Genomic DNA, 23,239 nt, shown 5'->3' on the forward strand with positions numbered 1-23,239 from the left:
TGAAGCACTTGCATGAGAGGAAAGTGATCAGGAACAGCCAGCATGGATTCACCAAGGGAAGGTCATGCCTGACTAATCTAATCGCCTTTTATGATGAGATTACTGGTTCTGTGGATGAAGGGAAAGCAGTGGATGTATTATTTCTTGACTTTAGCAAAGCTTTTGACACGGTCTCCCATAGTATTCTTGTCAGCAAGTTAAGGAAGTATGGGCTGGATGAATGCACTATAAGGTGGGTAGAAAGCTGGCTAGATTGTCGGGCTCAACGGGTAGTGATCAATGGCTCCATGTCTAGTTGGCAGCCGGTATCAAGTGGAGTGCCCCAAGGGTCGGTCCTGGGGCCGGTTTTATTCAATATCTTCATAAATGATCTGGAGGATGGTGTGGATTGCACTCTCAGCAAATTTGCGGATGATACTAAACTGGGAGGAGTGGTAGATACGCTGGAGGGGAGGGATAGGATACAGAAGGACCTAGACCAATTGGAAGATTGGGCCAAAAGGAATCTGATGAGGTTCAATAAGGATAAGTGCAGGGTCCTGCACTTAGGACGGAAGAACCCAATGCACAGCTACAGACTAGGGACCGAATGGTTAGGCAGCAGTTCTGCGGAAAAGGACCTAGGGGTGACAGTGGACGAGAAGCTGGATATGAGTCAGCAGTGTGCCCTTGTTGCCAAGAAGGCCAATGGCATTTTGGGATGTATAAGTAGGGGCATAGCGAGCAGATCGAGGGACGTGATCGTTCCCCTCTATTCGACTTTGGTGAGGCCTCATCTGGAGTACTGTGTCCAGTTTTGGGCCCCACACTTCAAGAAGGATGTGGATAAATTGGAGAGAGTCCAGCGAAGGGCAACAAAAATGATTCGGGGACTGGAACACATGAGTTATGAGGAGAGGCTGAGGGAGCTGGGATTGTTTAGCCTGCAGAAGAGAAGAATGAGGGGGATTTGATAGCTGCTTTCAACTACCTGAAAGGGGGTTCCAAAGAGGATGGCTCTAGACTGTTCTCAATGGTAGCAGATGACAGAACGAGGAGTAATGGTCTCAAGTTGCAGTGGGGGAGGTTTAGATTGGATATTAGGAAAAACTTTTTCACTAAGAGGGTGGTGAAACACTGGAATGCGTTACCTAGGGAGGTGGTAGAATCTCCTTCCTTAGAGGTTTTTAAGGTCAGGCTTGACAAAGCCCTGGCTGGGATTATTTAACTGGGAATTGGTCCTGCTTTGAGCAGGGGGTTGGACTAGATGACCTTCTGGGGTCCCTTCCAACCCTGATATTCTATGATTCTATGATTCTATGATTCTTGGGTCCAGTATGCCCTTCCTTTGTTGGTCGTGTCTTTTGAGCCTGCCTGTCTCTCACTCTGTCAGTGTTACCAACCCTCCTGGTTTTGCCAGGAGTCTCCCGGGATCGGGCTCAATCTCCCAGAGGCTACTGAAGCCAAACCAGGAGATTTTAGGCTGCTAACAGTCCGGCGGTGCAGCAGGGCTAAGGCAGGCTCCTTACCTGCCCTGGCCCTGCGCCACTCCTGGAAGCAGCCAGCATGTGTCTGTGGCCCCTGGTGGGGGCAGGGGGTCTCCATGCACTGCCCATGTCCTGAGCGTCGACTCCACAGCTCCCATTGGCTGGGAATGCCCAGGGGGAACAGGGACAGGCTGGCTGCTTCCGGGAGTGGCGCGGGGCCAGAGCAGGCAGGGAGCCTGCCTTAGCCCCACGGCTCCACTGCTCAGGAGCAGCCCGAGGTAAGCACCTTCCGGCCGGAGTCTGTACCCCACAACCCCTCCTGCACCAGAACTCCCTGCCCCAGCCCTGAGCCCCTCCTGCACCCAAACTCCCTCCCAGAGCGTGCACCCCTCACCCACCCCCGCACTCCAATCTCCTGCCCCAGCCCGGTGAAAGTGAGTGAGGGTGGAGGAGAGTGAGCGACAGAGGGAGGGAGATGGAGTGAGTGGGGCATGGCCTCAGAGAGGGGGAATGGTGGGGCGGGGCCTCAGGTCAGGGGCGGGGCAAGGATGTTTGGGTTTCTGCGATTAGAAAGTTAGCAACCCTATACTCTGTCTGTGCCACACCTGGTACAATGGGGCCCTGATCCTGGATAGGGCATAGGTGCTGGAAGTAGGGGTGCTGGGGGGCTGCCACACCCCCTGGCTTGAAGTGGTTTCCATCATATCCAGGGTTTACAGTCTGGTTCAGTGGCTCTCAGCACCCCCCTATGCAAATTGTTCCAGCTCCCCTGGGTTGGGGTCTAAGCAGCACCCAACATGGCAGGGTCCTGATCCTGGTTACAGCCTGTAGGCCCTACCATAGTACACAAGAACAACAATATTAAGAGTGATCTCCCCTCAGGGGGAAGAGCAACACGCTAGGGCGCAGACAGGCAGTGCATCACCTTTGCTTCTCTTCTCTTCTCAGCCGCGGTGTCCCTCCTGCCTCACGGTGCCGGAACGTATCCGCCTCAACGGGGCGCACAGATGACAGGTGCTGCCTCTCTCCATCTCTTTCTCTCTTGGATCTTTTTGCGGTCTGGGCTTGCTGTTCCTCCAATCAGTAGTCAGGAAGCCCTTACCCCAAAAAGTATTTGCGAGGGATAAGATCAGCAGGGAAGAAAGGCCGGGGGACCCAAGGCCGAAGGTAAGTGGCAGCAGGGTCTTGGGGAGGCCCAGTCTCGATTCCTAGCTACAGGGAGCCCCTGGGAGAGGGAGACAGCTGCATACTCATGACATCTGCAAAGGGCATGAACTGGGGAGGAGCCATAGTGAGGACAGGGAAACCCCACAAAGGAGCAGGGGAGGCAAGGAGCGAGCAAAAGACACTAAACGGAGAGATTCAGGCTCCGATCCTGCAGTGGACTCTACATGGGCGGGGGGGCGGGGGGGGGGCTGCGAGCCAGCTGCGGGATTGGGGACCCCACTAGGGAAAATGCAGCGAGCGCAGCAGGAGGGAACTCCCTGGGCACAGGACGGGAGAGCAGAGCCCAGCGGGAATGGCTGGGGAGACTGGCAGCAAGCGGGACAGCGAGAGGTTTGTTAGAAAGGAGTCGGACGGGGGATACGGCAGCAACAGACCCCTGGAAGAGCTGAGATCCTGCAGTGATGGGAGTGTGCAACCTAGATAGATAGAGGGGGTGGATGGGGATAGATAGATGGACAGATGGATGGAGGGGCATCGAATCACAGAGTTGGGAGGGCACGGTGCCCCTCCCCCCTCACGATATGCCTCTGGTGGGAATGCACCTGGCACATTGTATTCACTGCTGGGCATCTCATTACCTGACAGACACTGACGAGCTTCGGGGAGTTCAGAGAAGAGCCCCAGAAATGCTCAGGAAGCTGGAGGAAGGGGCTAGGGGCAGATTGATCCCGCCTTGTGCAGCCCGGTACTGATGGGCTGCACTGGGGGGCAGGCCTGCTCAGTGCCACGTGGGGTGGGGGCGGCTTTGAGCACACCAGGGGGAAGTTGGGATCGCTTAGGAGAGCTGGGAGGGACCCCGAGGGAGGGACAATGGTAGAGGAGGATCAGGAAACCCAGCCTGGTAATGAGATCTATGGGACCAGGGCACTGTCTCCCAGGGAAGGGGTGGGAGCCCCATTGCTTAGGCCATTGAAAATACAGACTGTCCTGTGCACTAGTGAACACAATGCTGTCACATGGCTTGTAGGGAGCTCTGAGCCGGGGAACCACAGCACCGCACTGGACGAGCCGGGAAAAGGGGCGACTGTTCCTGGGGTGGAGTAGAATCCATGCACGGTGGGTGGGGGGATCCTGGCTGATGCTCGCTACACACTTGGGCAGCAGCGGCCGTGCAGACACCCCGGCTTGGCCCAAAGGAGACCAGCAGCAGCTCCCACCTCCTATCTGCCAGTCGCCTTGTGGGTGGCCACACAGCGCCCTCGGGCTGACATAGCCAGGGTGTGACGTGGGGCTGCTCTAAAGCTTCCCTCCGCCCCAGTGACCACCAATTCCCCTTGCCCCCCGGCCATCTCCCGCACGGCCTACGGACCCAGGCAGGGCTCTGAGAGGCTCTTCGGACTGGGCATTCAGGAGATTGGAGAGGGTGCACCTGCCTGGCCTGCCTGGCATGAAGCCCTGGGACGGCAGAGAACCCTGGGAGCTCCGGCTGTCCCTCACACCAGTGCCCAGCAAGCGTAACACGCTGTCAGACCGGAGGGCAGCATTTCACCCCCTTGCACCCGGGCAAATGGCAACACAAGGTGTGGAGCAGCAGCAGATCAGCCCCTTTGCAGGGGACTCAGTTGGCGTGGAGACAGACAAGCTGATGTGGTCTAACTGGCAGGCCCAGACTGTCCCCCAGCAAGGTCACGCAGGGAGTCGGGGCAGAGCAAGGATTTGAAGGCTACCACGCTGCATTCTGAGCCCCAGCTGTAAATAGGGGAGAAGAGCAATCCTCCACTGGAATGCTAGGTGGCGCTGTGCTGGAGAAGGTGCCATTTTTCAGAGAAGGTGTAAAAAAGAATTCCCGACCCCTCGTCATTAAAGCTCCTCTAGTGGTTTTTGCCCCCATGAGTAGGAGCAGTTAGCCCCAGTGCCAGGACCAGGCATAGGTAATTTCCCTCCGCTTCCCTAAAATCACCCTGCAGGTTCAGCTGGGAATGGATGATTCCCCATTCCGTGCTCCACTTGGACACTTTGATTTGCTGATGGGAAAACCCCATTTCCATGTCCGGAAGAGTCTGATGTGTCCACATTGGTTTTCATTCTGGATGGGGATGAGACATCAAAATAGTGACGCTTTCCCTGGACTGGAGAATCCCAGAGCGTTGCATTTCGACATTTCCCAAGGAAATGGAGCATTCCGACATTCTGGAACCAGCCACTGGGTTTCGGGGGGCTGAGCCACTCGGATGCTTCAGGGGACTCCCATGATGCACTGCAGCAGCTCAGCCAGAGCGGGAGACCACAGTGTGTTACACAGATAAAACTGCACGGGATCGTTTCAGGGGACAAGACAAGATGTCATGTTTATTATAATAACGCAATTTGATTTAAGACCAATAACTAATATCTAGTATCTGTATAATCACACACACACAGACACACAATGTTCTGCAGCTGCTCGATAGTTACCAGTCCTGAATGTAGCTTGAGTTCATGGCTTGATTTCGCAGCTTGGGATCGTAGCTCATGGTGGCTAACTAGCCAGGAAAGCCAGGCACGAGGAAGGGCTGGGTCTCTGTCGGGCGCGCACCGAGACCCCTTGATGCTGGATGCAGAACGTTACCCAAAGTCTTCATTCTCACCCATCTTTTTTATAGGTTTTTAGTTTGAATCCAAAGTCTATTGGTCTTGCTATGTCACGCTGCCTCTGGGTTGGGTGTGATTGATCACCCGTCAATTGCAGGCATGACTTTCAGCCTGGGACCTGGCTTTGATCTTCCTTCCATTATACTTTTGTTGTTCTTTTCTTTTTAGGGTGGACCCTTCTTACTTGGTCAGGGCTGTTGTCTGCATCTTCAGCCCTTGGTATTTGAACTTTATTTCATCAGGACAGGCTGGGGCTGGAGGTTGATTCCATTATCCATACAGACCTCATTCACACATCTAAACTATACTAATAAGATTACAGCTGGGTTTTGCAAAAATGAAGGTTGCAGCAAGCTGTTACAAAATGAAGTGAGCATTTCAAAATGGAATTTGGGACAAGTTAAGATGGAGTTTGAGTTCCAATATGAACAAGTATAATGAATGACAAACAGTGAGTAAGAAGTTACAATGTTGCAACAAAGCCTGTTGCTAGCTGTGTCCACATATCTATTCAGGGGACCCCATCATAGGGCCTGATCACATCAGCCACACTATCAGAGGCTCGTTCACCTGCACATCCACCAATGTGATATATGCCATCATGTGCCAGCAATGCCCCTCTGCCATGTACATTGGCTAAACTGGACAGTCTCTACGTAAAAGAATAAATGGACACAAATCAGACATAAAGAATGAGAACATTCAAAAACCAGTTGGAGAGCACTTCAATCTCTCTGGTCACTCGATTACAGACCTAAAAGTGGCAATTCTTCAACAAAAAAACTTCAAAAACAGACTCCAACGAGAGACTGCTGAATTGGAATTAATTTGCAAACTGGATACAATTAACTTAGGCTTGAATAGAGACTGGGAGTGGATGAGTCATTACACAAAATAAAACTATTTCCCCATGTTTATTCCCGCCACCCCACTCCGCCACTACTGTTCCTCATACTTTCTTGTCAACTGCTGGAAATGGCCCACCTTGATTATTACTAGAAAAGGTCCTCCCCCGCCCCCAAGCTCTCCTGCTGGTAATAGCTCACCTCACCTGATCACTCTCCTTACAGTGTGTATGGTAACACCCCTTGTTTCATGTTCTCTGTGTATATAAATCTCCCCACTGTATTTTCCACTGGATGCATCCGATGAAGTGAGCTGTAGCCCACGGAAGCTTATGCTCTAATAAATTGGTTAGTCTCTAAGGTGCCACAAGTCCTCCTGTTCTTTTTGCGGATACAGACTAACACGGCTGCTGCTCTGAAACCTGAATGTTGAAGCAGTGTAAGTTTCACGATTTAAGCAGCAATTGGATTGAAAGTGAAACTCAATTAGCCGGTTCTTGGGGTACCTGGCTTTATGAATGAATGTAGTTTCATTCATAAAACTTTACTTATGAAGTTATATTAATAAAGTGAACAATTAAAAACAATTTCATTGATCAGTTCTACAAGTGCATCATGGGAAATGTAGTCCAGCGGGGAGCAGGACCCATGGGGGAGAACTGGAGCATGGGAGACTCTGAAATTAGTGTTGATCTGACCCAAAATGCTTCCTTTGTCCCACTGGAAGAATCATAGACTATCAGGGTTGGAAGGGACCTCAGGAGGTCAAAATTCCACCAACACAAGATTCCACCAAAACTGATCTTTTCCTGAGGAAAAATTTGATTTTGATGGAACCCCATTTTCTGACAGGAAAATGTTTTGTTTGGCATATTTCATCCAGCCCTGATATTAAACAGCTGCTCTGTTCCCACTCAGAGGTGGCTCCATTTCTGTGGCACTTGACATGATGTAACACACTCAGGCCTGGTCTATGCTAAAAAGTTAGGGTGACCCAGCTACATTGCTTGGGGGTGTGTGTGTGTGTGAAAACTCCACGCCCGAGAGCGACAGAGCGAACCTGACTTAACCCCGGGGTAGGCAGCGCTCAGGCTCCAGGAGGATTCTTGGGACGGCAGAGTAACTACAGCAATGGGAGAACCCTTCCCGTCGGCGTCGGCAGCGTCTATCCTGGAGTGCTCAGACCCCCAATCTCCCTCACACACCCAGTGCCGCTGCTCACACTAGCCGTGCAGCGCACGAGGACTATCCGTACAGTCAGGGCTCAGAGGTGGCCAGTAACAGGCCGGGAAGGCCGGGGCCGATTCGGCCTGGGGATGCTCTGGACACAGAGCGCTCTCCGCCATGCCTGGAGCTGAGTCCATCGCTTCACGCTGGCTCAGCAGACACCCTCAGCTTCAGGGTGACACAGAAACGGGCACCAGCCCTGGGATCTTAGTGTCTAGCCACGTGAGCGCTTTCTACGGTCCTGAACAGCTGGGCGAGTGTCACTGTCCTCAGCTGGGGAAACAAAGAGGGAGGGGACTGGGCTCCCAACCCCCACGCTGAGCCTGGCAGGTGACAGCTGCCCCTCTGCTCCTGCTCACTCCCGCTGTAGGGCAGCTCTGTAGCCCTATCCCCATTTTACAGGGGGAAATGGAGGCACGGCGGGGAAGGGACTCTGCGAAGCTCAGTGGCAGGGAGAGGAGTAGAAACCAGGCTGTCCGCCCAGTCCTGTCCCCTCAGGCACGCGGTCTCCCCCGGGGAGCCTGTAGGCACAGGCACGGGACTCTTACTTACCCCCTCTAGCCCTGGCACAGACGGGACTCTGGGCAGGTTCCCGATGAAGAGATTCGTCCCCCCCCAGGGAGGAGGGAAATCGAGTCAGGCTGGATTCCCTGCTCATGGTTTTCTTCCCCCTCCTTTGAAGGCAAAGCTCGTGGTGGTGGAAAGTGCCCAAGCAGGGACCCCGGAGCCCTCTGTGGAGTCACAGGCTAGGGGTATGGTAACAGTAGGAGCTTCCTCCAAGCACCCCGATGCGTCCCACCGCGGCCTTGCGGGGACACCTCCCAGGCCAGTGTCAGCCCAGTCTGTCCTGGGCCTAAGCCCCCAGCTCCCCCTGCCCCAGCGGGTTTCACGGGGAGCCACCCCACAGCCGTCAGAAGGTGCTGTCTGTGGGAGCCAGCTGAGGTCACTCAATCAGGGTGAACTTCAAACCCCAAAGGCTGGTGGCTATTCCAATACTGAGATTTGCCCAGCCAGCCCAAACCAGCTTCTATAGCCCCTCCCTGGTTACTCAGACGTCCAAATAATGCCGTTCCCTTAAAGTGCCCAGCTTCCGGCCTCCTTCCGGACACACCTGTCAAACATAGGATGATCAATTCTGAAAATCTTATTTCATCATAGAAAAGAAAAAGTTCTCCTGACTCCAAAGGACCAAGCCCCAGACCCCGGTCAAATGATAACTCAGATCTTACCCCAAATACACGCTTACAGTCAATTCTTATTAACTAAACTAAAATTTATTAAAAAAGAAGAGAGAGAGAGAGTGTTGGTTAAAAGATCAATATACAGACAGACTTGAGTTCAATTCTTGAGGTCCAGATACAGAGCAGAGATGAGCTTGTAGTTGCCAAAAATCCTTTTAGAAATAGTCCAGAGGTTATAGATCAATGTCCATGTTCAGACTAGAAAAGGAGGACTTGTGGCACCTTAGAGACTAACCAATTTATTTGAGCATAAGCTTTCGAGACTGACTCCAGTCAGTGACTGGGGATCTCAACCCTTATGGCTTAAGGTTTCCCCCTCTTGAAACCCAAACCAGATCTGAATGAAGAAGGTTCGTGTCCCAGGGTTTTTATACATTTCCAGCAGCCTTTTGGCCTGAGAAAACAAGAGACTTAACTTTCCCTCTGCCAAACATCCTGGCAATTACCACAGGATGATTTATCCATTAAACAGTTCAGACACAGGTTACTACAACCTTCCCAGCGACATATAGACAACAGTACTATGTCACTCAAGTGTCTTCCTGTTAATACTCCTTTTTTGATCTTTGAATCAAAGCCATAGCAATAGACAAGACTTGTTTGCTGACATCACAAGACCTGAACACACAGCTCCCCTTCTCTCTCTCTAGCCATGCCGGCTCATTTCACAGCTCTGTTCATTTCCATCTCTTCCTAACCAGCCTCTAAAGTTCAGCCATGGGTCAGGTCAGTCTGGGAGTTCATTAACTCTTTCTGGCCCTGTCACCTTTCCATGAGCTATTACATTACACTCAGAACGTCACACCAGGCTTTGGCCATGGCTGCCCAGGGCTCCCTGGATGCCCATGGCCTTTGGGATCCAGCTGCGTTTGAACATGCTCGTTAGCCGGCAGCCCGAGTACAGGGACGCGCTCGGGTGGCTGGCATACTTAAGGTGTGGCTCACCGGTATCCCACTCAAGCACCCCCTCCTAGTGCCCCAGGCGCAGCCTGCCCCAGCGGGAAGGTGGGCTGCAGAACGGGGGGCAGGAAAGGGGAGCCATGGGGGCACGCGATGCTCTCGCCCTATTGCCTGCTGATGCTTCGCTTACCTCCTTTGCAGGGGTCGCTCTGGCTTGGAGTTGGGGCCTGATGGCTCCCTGCGACGATGATCCATCCTGGCTGCTTTCTGGCCTGCCTGCTCCTAGCACCGGGCGGCTGAGGAAGACGCGTGGGAGAGCGGCTCCTCCAACCAAAAGGAAACACAAGCCCCAAAGAGCCCTGCTCAGGCTCCTGGCCCATGTTCCTGCCTTCCTCATGTAGCGCCTCCCTGTGGCCAGAACAGGCACTTGCCCCAGGAACGCTGGGCAGGGAAGATGGAGCCAAGGAGGGCATGCGAGGCAGAAAGAGACCTCAGCAGGCGTCTGTCCGCCTGGCGCACCGGAGTTGCCCACGCTCCCCAGCCGGGCTGTGCGTGGCACAGAGAAGGGCTTGGCCAGCACCCAGATGTGGGACCGTGCAATGAGGTGCAAGGTTAGACAGATGCTGGGGAACCTAACTGGGCTGTGGGGAGACGTCCCTCCCTGCCCGGAGCTGGCTCTGTGCTCTCTGCCAGCCCCCGGAGGGCAGGGTGCTGTGGGAACACCCCATTTTGGGGTCTCAAGGACCAACATTTCACAGACTTTAAGGCCAGCACTTCCACAGCCTGTGTGCACCCCAGAACTGGACCAGCAGCTGCCCCAGTGCTGTGTACAGAGACCACTTCCCTCCGATTGCTTGCTATTCCCTGTTCATACAGCCCAGCCTCTCATGAACCCTTTGAGCCACAGCACGGCATTGAGAACGATGCAGGTAGACATCATCAGCTCTGATGACCCCTAAGACCGCTCTGAGTCGCTGCCACAGGTCTTCTCGCTCCTGCCCTAGAAGTAACATCCTGGGCCAGACACCCCACCACATCCAGTCCCTGTGTCCCCCTGCCCACCGTACCAGCAACCACGGGGAGAAACGAGAGCCCCATTGCTGGGACACGTATGACTGCACAAAGTCTGGAGAACAGACTCTCAGGGACATGCTGTGTTTGGGGGAGATCTGGTGAAGTAACTTTCCCTCTGCCACCCAGAGCAGGGACGGGAACCCCGGCCTCTCCAGTCCCAGCTGTAACCACTAGACCCTCCTTCCAGCCCTACAAGATGGCTCCTCTCTAGTCCCATGGTGCCTCTCCCAGGGTCCCACACAGAGCTGGTCATGTGGTGTCCCCCCTCCCACACTCACCCCATCCCCTGCATGCCCCCGCTACCCACAGGCTGGCAAGATCCTGCCAAGTTCTCACTTGCTAGCTAAAATTTTGATGCCAAGCAGATTAAAAACACCAGCCCCACACGACTGTGTTTCCCTCCTGGAAGCAGATGTCTGGCAGGCATCCGGGCAGCCCAGCCCAGGCCTGCTTTCCATCGGAGCTGTGAGGGCCAGCACTTGGCACCCGAGACGGGCCCTGGTGTCTGTTTGGCCTTGCCGGACCAATGTCACATCACTATCCTTGAATGCATCCATCAGCTTCTCCCTCGCCTGCGATCCAGCACTATGCAAAGCCCCCCACCGCCTGGGAACGCCCGTGGGGGCTGGCATTCTCCGAGGGCCTGACGTCCCCCAGGAAGCTTTGGGATGTCTCATAGCAAAGCTGTGCAATGAGCAGCAGGGAACAGGGAGCGCCATGTTGGCAGAGGCATGGAGGCAGCTTGCTCCAGTGCAGCCTGGCATGAAAATTGGCCCAGAGGCTGCCGTGCAGTCCAGGCAACGCACCGTGACTCATGAGTCCGAGAGGGGGAAGAAGAGCTGGCGTGATTTCTGTCTGCACGCTGGCAAGATGCTCAAGTGGAAAAGATTTCCCTGGGCAGGCAGTTCTCTCTGCTCGGGAACTTGGCTGGGGAAGACGTCACTGGAGCAGAGTTCAAAGCCCACACCAGTACAAGTGCAGCCTTCAGAGGAGGGGCGAAAACCTGACGCTAGCCAAGCTCCCGTGGGTTCCTGGCACAGCCAGGGGACAGTGAGCTTTTCCCAGCTTGGGCTTTACCATGCAGCCTGATATCATCCAACAAGCCCACGGGGCCAACAGGCTTCTGGGCCAATTGCAGCCCGGGTAAGTGGGAGCCACTCACGGGGAAGTCACTGGGCCAAATTCAGCAGATTCATGTTCACGTCAGGTCAGATTCTGAGTGTCCTCCTACCAGCGTAACTCAGGGATAATGCCATCAAAGCCAAGGGAGATCTCCTACTGCCCAGCTGGTGGGTACTGGGCCCTGCTGAGGACTGAGTCTGCTGGGCCTGATTCTGATTTCAGAGACACCAGCACACATCTGGAGTAACTCCAGGGACGTCAATGAGCCAGATCCTCAGTTGGTGTGGATATGATTCTGTTGACTGCAGCGGAACTATGCCAATTTGCACCACTGACTTCAGTGGAGCTATGCCCGTTTACACCAACAGGCGATCTAGAGTGACTCTGGATTTACACCAGTGTAACTGAGATCACAGTCTGTCCCAGCTAACAAGTCAAGCTCAGATGGCCCGATGTGACTCTGCTGATGCCAGTGGGGTGGCACTGGGATCAAACAAATACCGCGGGGAAACCAGGCCCAGAATTCACCCACTTTGTACAGGGTGCCAGGCAGGCCAGAATCAGAGTCAGTGACAGTGTAAAAGGGGGTCCTCCCCCCCACGCCCAAGTGAGTCCACGGCAACTGCTGATTTGATGGGGCCTGAGATCTGGCTGAAGGGGGTGTAACTTCCTCGCTGATGGGGGGTGGGGGTGTGAAAGACAGCTAGCCGCCCCCCCATCGCCCCACCCACATGTACCAGTACACTCCCAGCGCTGCAGGAGACATGCTGCAGGCATGCGGCTGTTTGCATCCCCTGGAGCGGTGCAAAGCAGTCAGAGTTTACTGGTGCACTTGGCTTATGCTCACACCCTCCCCAGTGTCCTAGGGACAAGTCCCACCTCGATGCATGCGGGTACCTCTCCCTTTGACGCCAACGGGCATTGCACGTGCTAAATTTGGCCCCTCGGCAGGTACCCCAGTTCCACTTACTTTGCAGCCCCCTCCGCCCCCCTGTACCCAATGGCAAACTGACTGCAATGCTCAGCCGCTTACACCCAATGTGGCACCCAGGGCTTTGATCCGGAGAGCCAGCAGCTAACTGTGTGTTCCGTTCACACACACACACACATCCACTAGTGGCTGGCCAATGTGAAGCATAACAGCCTACTATTGCTACAAGCTAATGGGGCTGCCCTGTGTTGTTCGTCAGCTTTTCCCCTGGGGCTCTAGGCACCGTGCTGCGCCCCTGCGCGGGCCAGGCTGAAAGCACTGCTGTGTATTCACTGCTGTGTATGACACCGCTGCTGACTTGGGTCCCTTGAATATCCCTGAAGAGGCTGGTTCTCTCCTCACTTATCCTGTGGGCCCATCAGCCCACTGATCTCTCTGGTCTAGGCTGGTGCAAGCGAGAGGTGAGCCAGGTGCTCGGGGGCAGCTGGACAAAGGTTTCAGCACCTAAGGAGCAGGATAGGCACCTAGAGGGATTTTCAGAAGCACCTGGGTGCCTAACTCCCTTGGGAGGTGAACATACCAGCAGGTGCCTTTGTGCACCTAAATCCCTTTGTCCATCTGGCCCTGAGCGGTTTCCTCCCCCTCGTTACATTTAGAGCTGCGTGAATTACCCATTGCAAACAATCCCCGCCCCTCAGATCAGACGCTGGATAAATGTTCTCCAGCGCAGTCTGACTGGCGGCCACATACCCGCTCCGGATTTCTGTCCCCCACCCCTGCTGCTGTGTGCGTACAGCCTGTCTGCTGCTCAGGGCAGGGACTTGACTCTGGGGTTGATCCTGGGGTGCTGGAAATCCCTGGGGCCAGTTACAGGGCTACCAATAATCCCAGCCCGCTCCTGGGGTCCCCTGGCTTCGCCCCCTGGCTTTGCAGCATGTTGGCGAGCCGCAGCGCACTCAGCTGCCAGCACTCAGGAAGCACCGGGGCACCCGCCAGGAGGCAAACAACCGCAGCAGCCACTGCCAGAGCTGCACCGCGAACAGAATGCGGCTTGTAAAGCTGGACTGGCCCTCAGCAAGGGACGGCCACGTGCCCCCTCGCCCTGGGCAGCCAGGGATTCGCCTGGATCCTGGGTGGCGAGGGACCAGAGCATGGGCACCCGCTGGGTTTGATTCTGATCTCACTGCAGGCCGCAACCAAGGCCAGGTGACATCAGTGGGGACTTGCCACAGCTTCCATGGCTCAGGACCGTACCTGGGGCGGGGTTGTACCGGCGCGGCGTGAATCAGAATCAGGCTCTTGATGCCCGGCCTGCAGCAGGCCTGGCTCTGAGCAGGCTCCTGCCAGTGTAAAGCAGGAGGAATTGGGCTGATGCCAATGCCCATCCATGAGCAGAGGGCGCTGCTTAGGCGCAGGGGGGTGTTCTAAAGGAACAAGTATTCAGTGAAGCACGCGTGGGCCCTGATTCATCCAGGTGCACGTCGCTCCAAGCCCTGGGGCCTTTGTCAGCCTCGGGTATCCCACCCGCCCACTCGCTCGTCGACCCTCAGGCCCCCAAAGCTGGACCAGGAGCTGCTACGGCTCCAGCTGTGCGATGGAGACACCTCCCTAGCAGCTGTGCCAAGCCACCTCCTGTGTGGATCAGGCACCCATAGCCCCGAGCGGCGGGTTACCCAGCCCAAAGGCTGCCCGGGCCCCGGGCTGCGGTGCAGGGGGCTGAGTTTGCTGTGTCACCATTAGGGAAATTAGGCGTTGGGAAAGCCAGTGCTCCTGTGGCAGCTGGAGGTGAAGGAGTTGCTGGGTGCGGCTGGGGCAGGCCGTCTGGTGGCAGGAGGGGAGGAGAGCTTGCGACTCCCATGCAACTTTCAGATCCGCCCATCTGGCCCTAGCTCAGCCCGGGGCCAGGCAGGGGAAGGGACCAGACTGACGACCCGGGACATCCCAGGCCAGAGAGAGCGGGAGGTGGGCGAGGACCAAGGGAAACCCAAATGCATAGCAGCAGCTCCTGTGACGTCACCTTCTCCGAGCGCTTCCTTTCCCCAGCCTGGGGGCAGGCAGAAATTAACCCCACAAACACAAGCCGCACTCAGCTATAAACCAACACTAACCCTCCAATAGTACACGGGACCATTTGGAGGGCCTCAGTGGGGAGCCTCCCCCCCTCAGCAATAAGACAGAGTGTTGAGTCCCCAGGGCCTAGATATACAGAGGGACACTCTCCAACCCAATAAAGAATCCAAACAGCCCCCAGTCTCCCAGTCCGCTGGTATCTCAGGAGGATGCTAAATAGCAGGTACTGAAGTTTGCTACTAAATCTTTAAATCAGCAGGTTCAGATAACTTCCATCCAAGGGTTTTAAAAGAGTTGGCTGTGGAACTCGCTGGACTATTAAAGTTCATTTTCAGTAAGTTCCAGAACATGGGAAGAAAGCTAATATGGCAATATTTAAAACAGGTAAACAAGATGACCCAGGGAATTATGGGCCTGTCAGTATGACATTGATCCCAGGCAAGATAAAGGAGCAGCTGATATGGGACAAGGATAGCAGCGGCCCCGGTTACACTGACAGGGAGTGCAGCAGCCCCCGTGGGTGTGGGTACAGTAGAGTCTTTGCCTGACCCAGAACCTCAGCAGCAGCAGGAAGAGCAAACGCTGCCCGTGGCCCAGCCGCCAGCAAGGAGAAGCCAGCGCTTTCAGGTTTACACACTGGACCCGCGATGGCTGCAAACAGCCCTTTGAATTCGATGCTGCCGCCATGGGTGGCAGCGTGAGGGAAGGACGTAGCCTAGGAAGTGAGGGGTAGGGGGGTTGCTCCGGCAAGTGGGGCGTGAGTGAGGGGGCAAACGGTGGGAGAAATCCGCGGTACAGTTACAGTCTCTGCGGTGTGTCAGCCAGCGCGAGGTGGGGAGTGCTCGGACACGTCCCCCAGAGGGCCGTGGAGCTGTGCACCGCGGCCTGGGTGCAGGGAAACGGGTCCGTGCTGCTGGTCAAATGGGCGACCGGAAGGGCTCTGGAGGCATCCGCCAGGCTGCGGGGACTGGCAGCGGGGGGTGCCAGGTGCTGCACATAGGCAGCTCTTTCATGGCAGCGGAACGGGGCAGGGGGTCCGTTATGTGGGGCGGCGGAACAGTTTGCTGCTTCTTGCCCTCTGGTACAGTGTGGGGGGCTGGGCCGCTCAGCACCAGCCATGAGCACAGGGTGTAGGAACCGGGGGCACAGGGAGGAGGGATGTGCCAAGGGAACACCGGGAGGCTGGTGAGAGGGAAACAGAGCCATGGGGATGGCGGGTTGCCCCTGGAAGGCAAGAGACGGCATCTGGGAAAGAGAGGAGGGGCAGGCAAACCTACTGCAATGATACACCCCCTCACACGCGCGTGCACACACGCACCCCCTCCCCTCACATCCACACGCACACACATGCTCACACATCCCTCCCCTCACACACAGCCCTCACACCCACAGACACCCCCCCCACAGGCTCACACGCACCCCCCTCCCCTCACATCCACACACACACACATGCTCACACATCTCTCCCCTCACACACAGCCCTGACACCCCCCCCCCCCCCACACACACCCCCTCATGCATGTGCACACACCCACCCGTAACCGTGCAAGACTCAACCCTGCTGGTTGTCCGGAAATTAGCTCTTTTTGCCAGCTCTGGAGCACCCTCTGCAGGCCAGGGCCATCGCCAGCCCCCGTGTCCCTCCCAGATCCTGGTGCCCCTTTATCTGGGGCTTCTGCCCCAGCAGTATCCCCCCCCTACTGCCAGCCATCGTCTAGCCCCCGCTCCCCGGGGGAGACTGCAGTATAAGAGCCAGTCACCATAGGCAAGGGGGGTCGGACCGACTGCCTCTACCTAGCCCCGGGCTGCCCCTTCGCAGCCCCAGAGCCTGTTTAGGCCCCGCACAAGGCCCTGCAGCCTGGGGGGTTGTCAGGCTGGAGCTCCCCAGGGCTGCTCTACTCTGGTAGCTTGCTCTGTCCCCAGGCACCCAGGTCCTTCCCTCCCTACAGCGGCAGCCTGAGCGCCTGGTTCTCGCCTTTCATGGGGCCCAGCTGCGCCCTGCCTGGGGCATGGCCCAGCTGGAGCTGCTTCCCCAGTCAGCGGAGGCTTGCTGCTTTCCTCAGCAGCAGCCCTCTTGAGCCGCAGCCCTCTCCCAGGGCTGGGTCCAAGCCCTTTCAGCCCCGGAGCGGGTCGGTCGGTCTCTCTCTCTCACACCCACAGAGCTGAGGAGGTGGGAATGGACTTGCTGGCACCGCTCCCCTTCTGGATGGGGGCTGCATGGACAAAGGCGGTAGGTAGGGGGCAGGTGCAGGGAGCTGCAGGAAGTGGCAGGACAGCAGGCACCCCGGGAAGAGGGAGCCAGGGCAGAGGGGTGATCCTGGCATGGGCGTGGAGCCGTCTCGAGGTGGCACGGCTGACACAGAAGGAGGAAAGGGAAAGGCGGCGGAGGTCCAGGGCAAGGCTCCTAAGGCCCCTGGGCCTTCGGGGAAAGTGGGGGTGGAGGGGGAAGGGATGGAGATCAGGGCAGTGAGTGGGGGCGCCGGGCTCTGACCTGGCTCGGGTGCCCTGCCCTAGTTTGGCTGCGGAGGGCGAGGGCTGGATGTGTCCGTTCCCTCAGAGCCAGGGCAATCCTTGCCCCGGGGACTCTGGCTCTGAAGCCTCTGCTGGGGTAGACGGGCAGGACCAGAGGGCGACAGGGGTGGCCTGGCTCTCAGCAGGGGTGTGCAGCAGGTACGCGCTGGAAGGGGGAATTGAGTGGGGGCATTCCCAGATCCCACAGGCAAGCAGTCTTGCCTTGAATAGTGGCAACGAATTAGGGTGCAAAGAATGACCTGGTTTCCCCCAGGCTGTGCTGCCATGGGGTCTGCAGGACAGGGAGCGACGCAGAAGAAGGGGGAGGGACAGGCAAGTTGGGGGAGGGGATATTGTTGTTGTGGATTTTTCTCTCACGCCAGTGGGGCTGGGTTTAATGCGTGTGACCGAGTTAGCCACGTCTTGGGCCTCAGTTTCCCAGGCTGAGTTGAATTTGCTGGAGGGAACAGAAGGTCTCTTTGGTAACAGTGACTCTGAACACACACCGTGTCCAGACGTGGCAGGGCAGGCCCTAGAAGTTGGCTGCCGTTGGCCGCGTGCAGGGCATTGGGGTTTTACCACGAGGTTCCAGACAGCAGAGGGCTGCGAACACACATCCCCGGGGAAGAGGAGGGGCTGCTCTTTCTGGGCGGTTGGTGAAGGCACTACAGACAGCATGGGGATTACTTTCTGTGTGTGTAAGGTGGCCATGCCCAGGATAGGATTTGTCCTGGAAGAGCTGCCGGTGGAGGATGGGCTGGGGAGGTCTCTTACTCACTAGCAGACATGTCTGGAAGCCCTGGTCATGCATAGGAGAGGGTCTCATTGTTCGAGGATGGGAGTGCCTGCATGTTTACACTGACTCTGGTGCTTCTGGGCGGGAGGGGATTTAGCTTCCAGTGCAGGGTGGAAGAGAAGGAGCCGGGCTGAAGGATGCAGGCCGGCAAAGACGGGATGCTGGGATGCTGCAGCAGGTCTGAAAGACACATCTGTTTGCAGGCAGCAGCGTCGTCTGGCGGTTCCAGTCCCAGCCCGGGGAGCGAGACAGGCCTTATCGCATGAGTGCCGCTCACAGGGTTCACCTGTATTCACAGGGGATGAGGAGCCTGAATTGCTACGACCTACGTAAAGGAGGGGATACAGTGTGTGGGCTATTCTGCCCTGCCTAGAGATGTCTCGGATGTTGTCTGGGTCGTACATCCTGGCACATGGACTCACCCAGCACTTTTGGGACCAGTACATGGAAGATAACCCCAGCCCTGGGAGGGAAATCAGGAGCGTGCCTGGCCATTTGCCTTTCTCTCTGCGGCTGGGGATGCGGAAGTGTTGCAGGATGTTATCCTTCCTTGGCAGCAGGGTGGGAAGCCAGAGGCTAGGGAAAGTTTCTCACATGCTCCAGGCGGATCCCAGGGGAGAAGGAAGGGACCTCGAGCCTGCAAACTCTCTTCAAGCAATGATTGGAGGAAGTGTAGGAAAGAGAAATCTGCCCTGAAGGCAGCTATGAGAGAATTTCACAGCCAGAGGTTTAAAGCCCAAGGCTGTCATGATGTTTGGGACGGGCCCAGGGAGGAAAAAGGTCCAGTGGCAAGGGGGCAGCCAGACTCTGGGTTCTGCGGGGGGCCAGGCAGCCCCAGTGACTCAGCGTAGGACTGCGTGGCGTAACGCTAAGGAAAGGCAGGGAGCCCCAGGTACGCTGGGCTTGGGGGATTCAAAGGGGCACTTAAGGACAGTCCCAGAAGGGATGCTCAGAATCATTTTCGAGTATTACTCAGATCTTTTCCGAGCCGCGGGGAAGGAAGGAGGCGCCCATGGGATCACAAGAGTCAAAGGCCAAGAGAGTAAGCACGAGAGATGAGTGGAGATTAACTTTGTTCTGGGGTCTCTGGTGCTACCAAGGGTCACTCCAGATCCGGAGGACAGTGTGAGGGCCCCGATCAGCTGTCTGGAAGGGGTGGGGGCAGTTTTGTTTCTCCAGGCACAGATGGTCGGACAGGTGAGCAGTACCAGACCTTCCCAAACGTGTTTGCTAGAATGCCAACTGGGGTGTTCGGTCAAACTCCGATTACAAGGGAACTGATGGAGTCCTTAAGTACAGGAGTCCTCATCTTGGTGGGCACGGTGCGGGATAGACTGCCCCTGGGTAACTCGAGGCCTCTCGCTTTGCCTCATATGGACTGTAAAATCCTGTCCAGGGAGTGGCTTCCGAGGCTTGTCTAGGGCCACCTGCTCCCCTCCATTCTGCGAGTGCAGGATGGGCAGGTTAATTGCAGCCTCATTCACGGATCTCCGTGCAGTGTCTGGTGCCGGGGCACGAGGTCCGCAGGACGGGTCTGAGTAAACCTTTGACCAAGTTGTGCATGACTGTTCCCGCAGCCGGTGTTCCTCTGGTCAGCAGGCGGCAGGGGCCCCCTGCCAGTGTCTCTACATGCCGAGGAGCCCACTGAACCACCATCCTGTGTCTTTGTGGTGGAGCCTCTGATTGGGGGCGTGGCTGAAGTGGGGAGTCCTTCCAGACTGGAGGAGCCAGGTCGTCGGGCTGGCAGGAGCCCCCATGCAGGGGTGGTTTGCGGGTGACATTTCAGTGGGTCAGTACTCCTGCTGTGAGCCAGGCCCGAGAGACAAGCAGGGACAGAACTGCAGGGTTCTGCAGGAAGGGGGTGCAGCAGTTGGGTTACTATGCAGTAGCTAGGCAGTTTGAGTGCATTTACATATAGGAAGCATTAAGAAATGTGTGAGGCAGCTTATTAATATTAATGACCAGGGGCCTGGTTATGGACACCTGGAAGGCAACCTGTGGGTAAGGGGCTGGTATTGATTTTGTTATGGTCATGGAAGGTAATCAAATATGGCTAGGTAGCCAACAGGTCCCATCGAAGTGGGGTATAAAAGACTCTGCTTCCTTCCCTATTTCCAGGTTCCGCTGGCTCAGTGTCAGCTGAGGCCTGGCCATCTGTGCCATGCTCCACAAACCAATTCGTTGCCCCATGTCGTCTCCTCTTTGAGGCTCTAGGTATGAAATGCCGCGCCGGGTACCTGGGCTGTTTCTCTGGGTAGCTCTGTGCTGGTTAGTCACTGTGGGCAGGAGAATTGTCTGGGTTCTGTGTGGAGTGAACATTGGATCTAGGCAACTCACTTGTAAATTATGCCAAGCCCTTAAAGAAAGGGCGGGTTTCTGGGCAAGCCTCCTGTGGGGACTGATCAGTTAGATGTGTGAGCATCACTCAGTGGCCGGCGAGTGTGAAACAGATGGCGTCAGCATTTGTCAGGGCTACCCAGTGCACCAGCCTCTCCCGCGGCACCCCCACTGTGCTCGGTGACCTCCCTGGAAATGTACCGTTTTCTCCCAAACAGCTTCCATGGCCTAATCGCTGTCGCCAGCCTCCCGTCAGGCAGGCCTGGGAATTGTCTGCAACATGGAAACAGGCAGAACTGGAAAGATCTGCCAAGGTGGCTGCCGTCTCTTACAGAAGAACCTGCCCTGGAAACGAGGGGGCAGCGTGTGGGGACTGGGAGATTAACCAGCTGGGTGGCCATTCAGACCTGCCGCTTTCCAGCGCCTGCCTCCGAAAGGGCTAACTGACGGGACGGCCGAGTGGCAGGACTGTGAGCAGGGTCAGGTGGCCCCACAAGACTTGGGCCCCCTCGTCTCGCAGCCTGAATCTCTTGTGGAGCTGAGCCCATTTTTACTCTGGTTACCTGGTGCTTGTGTTTTGCTAGCACCCACCTGTGCAGCTGTGCCCGTGGCTCCCATCACCCTGGTATCTGGGCTCCTTCCCAAACCAAGGAACAGCTCCTCCAGGCCCCTTCTGCAGCTGGGGGGGCGGGGGTGCTCTGAGCCTTAGAGAGCCCTGATGTCCAGGGCCTGGCTCCCAGGGCAATCACTGGGAGCTGTGGGAACTTGGCACCTCAGTGAGATCAGGGAGCCAGGAACAGAACCCCGGTCTCCCGAGGGCCGAGCCCACTGGCCCATCCCCTGCAGTCAGGCCCAGGGCTCTGAGCACACACACACACCGCACCCACCCCTGGCCCCTAAGAGCTCACACTTTAACCCCCATGGAGCCCCCAGGGGGACCTCCAGAAGCAACAACTGCTCCAGGGACCACAACCACAGTCACTCTCCTGTACCTGCCCAGCCGCTGCCAGAGCATGGCACAAGGTGAGAACATCAAACTGGGGGATCTGGGCAGAATTGGGGGCAGGTCCCCCAGGCCTGGGGCTTCTGCCCTCTGCAGACCCTTCACAGCAGCAAGCAAAGTGGGGGGAGGGGGCATCCGGGTCTGACTGTGACCAGTCACCCCTCCCCATGGCCCTTCCCACAGCTGGCTGGGGAAGAGCAGGAAACGCAGAACCTCCTTGCAGAGAAGAGAGAAGCCAAACAACCCTCTCCTGATGTCCCAGTCTCTCAAGCGCCTGCAGGGCGCAGGGCAGGCAGGTGCTACCCTGAGCAGCGAGGCGGAGGTGGGGAGCAGGCGGGGCGCCGATTTGATCTCCAGGGCTAACCAGGGACGTTTAAGGACTAACCGGCAGTGCAGTTATTGGAACCTGAGATTTGATTATTATTTATTCCGATAATAAATCCCCGGGCGGGAAGCAGAGCTGCCTGCCGGGGGGAGCCAGCGTTTAGGGAATTAACCAGGGCGCTCGGATCCAGGGAGGCATGAAAGGGGAGGAAAGTGAGCCTGCAGGAGGCCGTTTGCAGAGCAGCCCCCTGTCCTTTTGCAGAGTGCATGTTCTCAGTAGCCTGCCTTTCTCGCCTCTGCGCTGGGGGCTGGCGCATGGGAATGGCCAGGCGGATCTGAGCTGATGTCCATCTAGCCCAGCGTCCTGTCTGGCCAGGGGATGGCGTGAGACCCCCACAGATAATTCATCGCCCACATGAGGCCTCCTTTGGAGCTCTGAGGCAGGAGGTAAACATCCCAGCCAAGAGCACCTGTTACCCGCACACTGTAGGGCACCTGCCTTTACCCAGTTCCTAGGGCTCAAGGCATAATCCAATTGATTTAAGCACCACGATCCTTACCCTGTTCCTAGGGCTCAAGGTGTAACCTGATTGCTTTAGGCACCCCGACCCTTACCCTGTTCCTAGGGCTCAAGGCATAATCCAATTGATTTAGGCACCCCCACCCTGACCCCGTTCCTAGGGCTCAAGACGTAATCTTCTGTGGGTTTGCAGGATCTTTTTACCAGGGAAAAAGCCTCACACAGTAATATCCTTATCCTCTATTTATTAACAATCACCAAGCAGAATACGCACGCTAAGCATACAATGCTAGGCTCACCTGTCCTGATCAGGCAGGCGGCCTTTCCCTGTCGGCCAGGCAAGGTCGGTCTCGTCTGGGTCCTAGTTGTTGCACGTTGCGGTCGTGCAGAGGATTCTTAGCAGCTCTGGTCTTAGGCTGAGTCTTGGGGTGAGTTCTTCTCATTCCAGGTCCTTCCTTCTTCTTATTCTTTTCCTTTCTTTTTCCTTCCCAGCTGGTCTCCTTCTAGGACCCCAGTTTATATAGTGAAAACTGCGTCCTGCTTTGCTCTACCGTAACCAACGATTTTACGAAAATATTACAAAAGAATTCTTTGACCACTTCTAACATATTGTGAAACAATGCTCTTCCCAATCAGACCCCACCCACCACCTTAGTTAATTTACACCCAGCAAAATGAGTTCTGCACCAGACAGAAACAGTGAAAGACCCAGACAGAGACGGGACAGACAAACAATAGAGAAGTGGGGACCACAAAAGCAAAACCCTAACGAAGCAGAGATTTCACAACCACAATGGTTGATAAGTGATTTCTTGCCAGACAGGCCCCTGCCACACAAAGGTTTTTCTGTATCTGGTGACTGTGGATGCTGTTCACACAAGAGCCTTTTTAACAGCCGGATAGTACACGGTTTGAGTGTGATTTAGAGGGCATGTGAGGATGGGACTCTCTGCTTCTAGGCTCCTGGCTGCTGCTGTCCTAGTGTGGCTGCGGACAAAGGCCTCAGACCTGACACTGGGCTGGGAGTCAGAAGAGCTGGATTTCACTCCCGGCCCTGCCGTGGGGAGTCACAGC

The 23,239-nt window shown here is 56.2% G+C and overlaps 1 long non-coding RNA gene across 1 annotated transcript in view; it reads left to right on the forward strand.

Moving 5' to 3' along the window:
- Nucleotides 1–23,239, forward strand: part of LOC140905536 (uncharacterized) — a 64,984-nt gene that overhangs the window by 25,943 nt on the left and 15,802 nt on the right. Inside the window, exons 2-3 of the long non-coding RNA XR_012156878.2 lie at nt 2,415–2,633; nt 9,679–11,694. This is a non-coding gene — a long non-coding RNA (uncharacterized LOC140905536). The remainder of the gene's footprint in view (nt 1–2,414; nt 2,634–9,678; nt 11,695–23,239) is intronic.

Source organism: Lepidochelys kempii, chromosome 1 (genome assembly GCF_965140285.1).
Source record: "Lepidochelys kempii isolate rLepKem1 chromosome 1, rLepKem1.hap1, whole genome shotgun sequence".
NCBI lineage: Eukaryota > Metazoa > Chordata > Testudines > Cheloniidae > Lepidochelys > Lepidochelys kempii.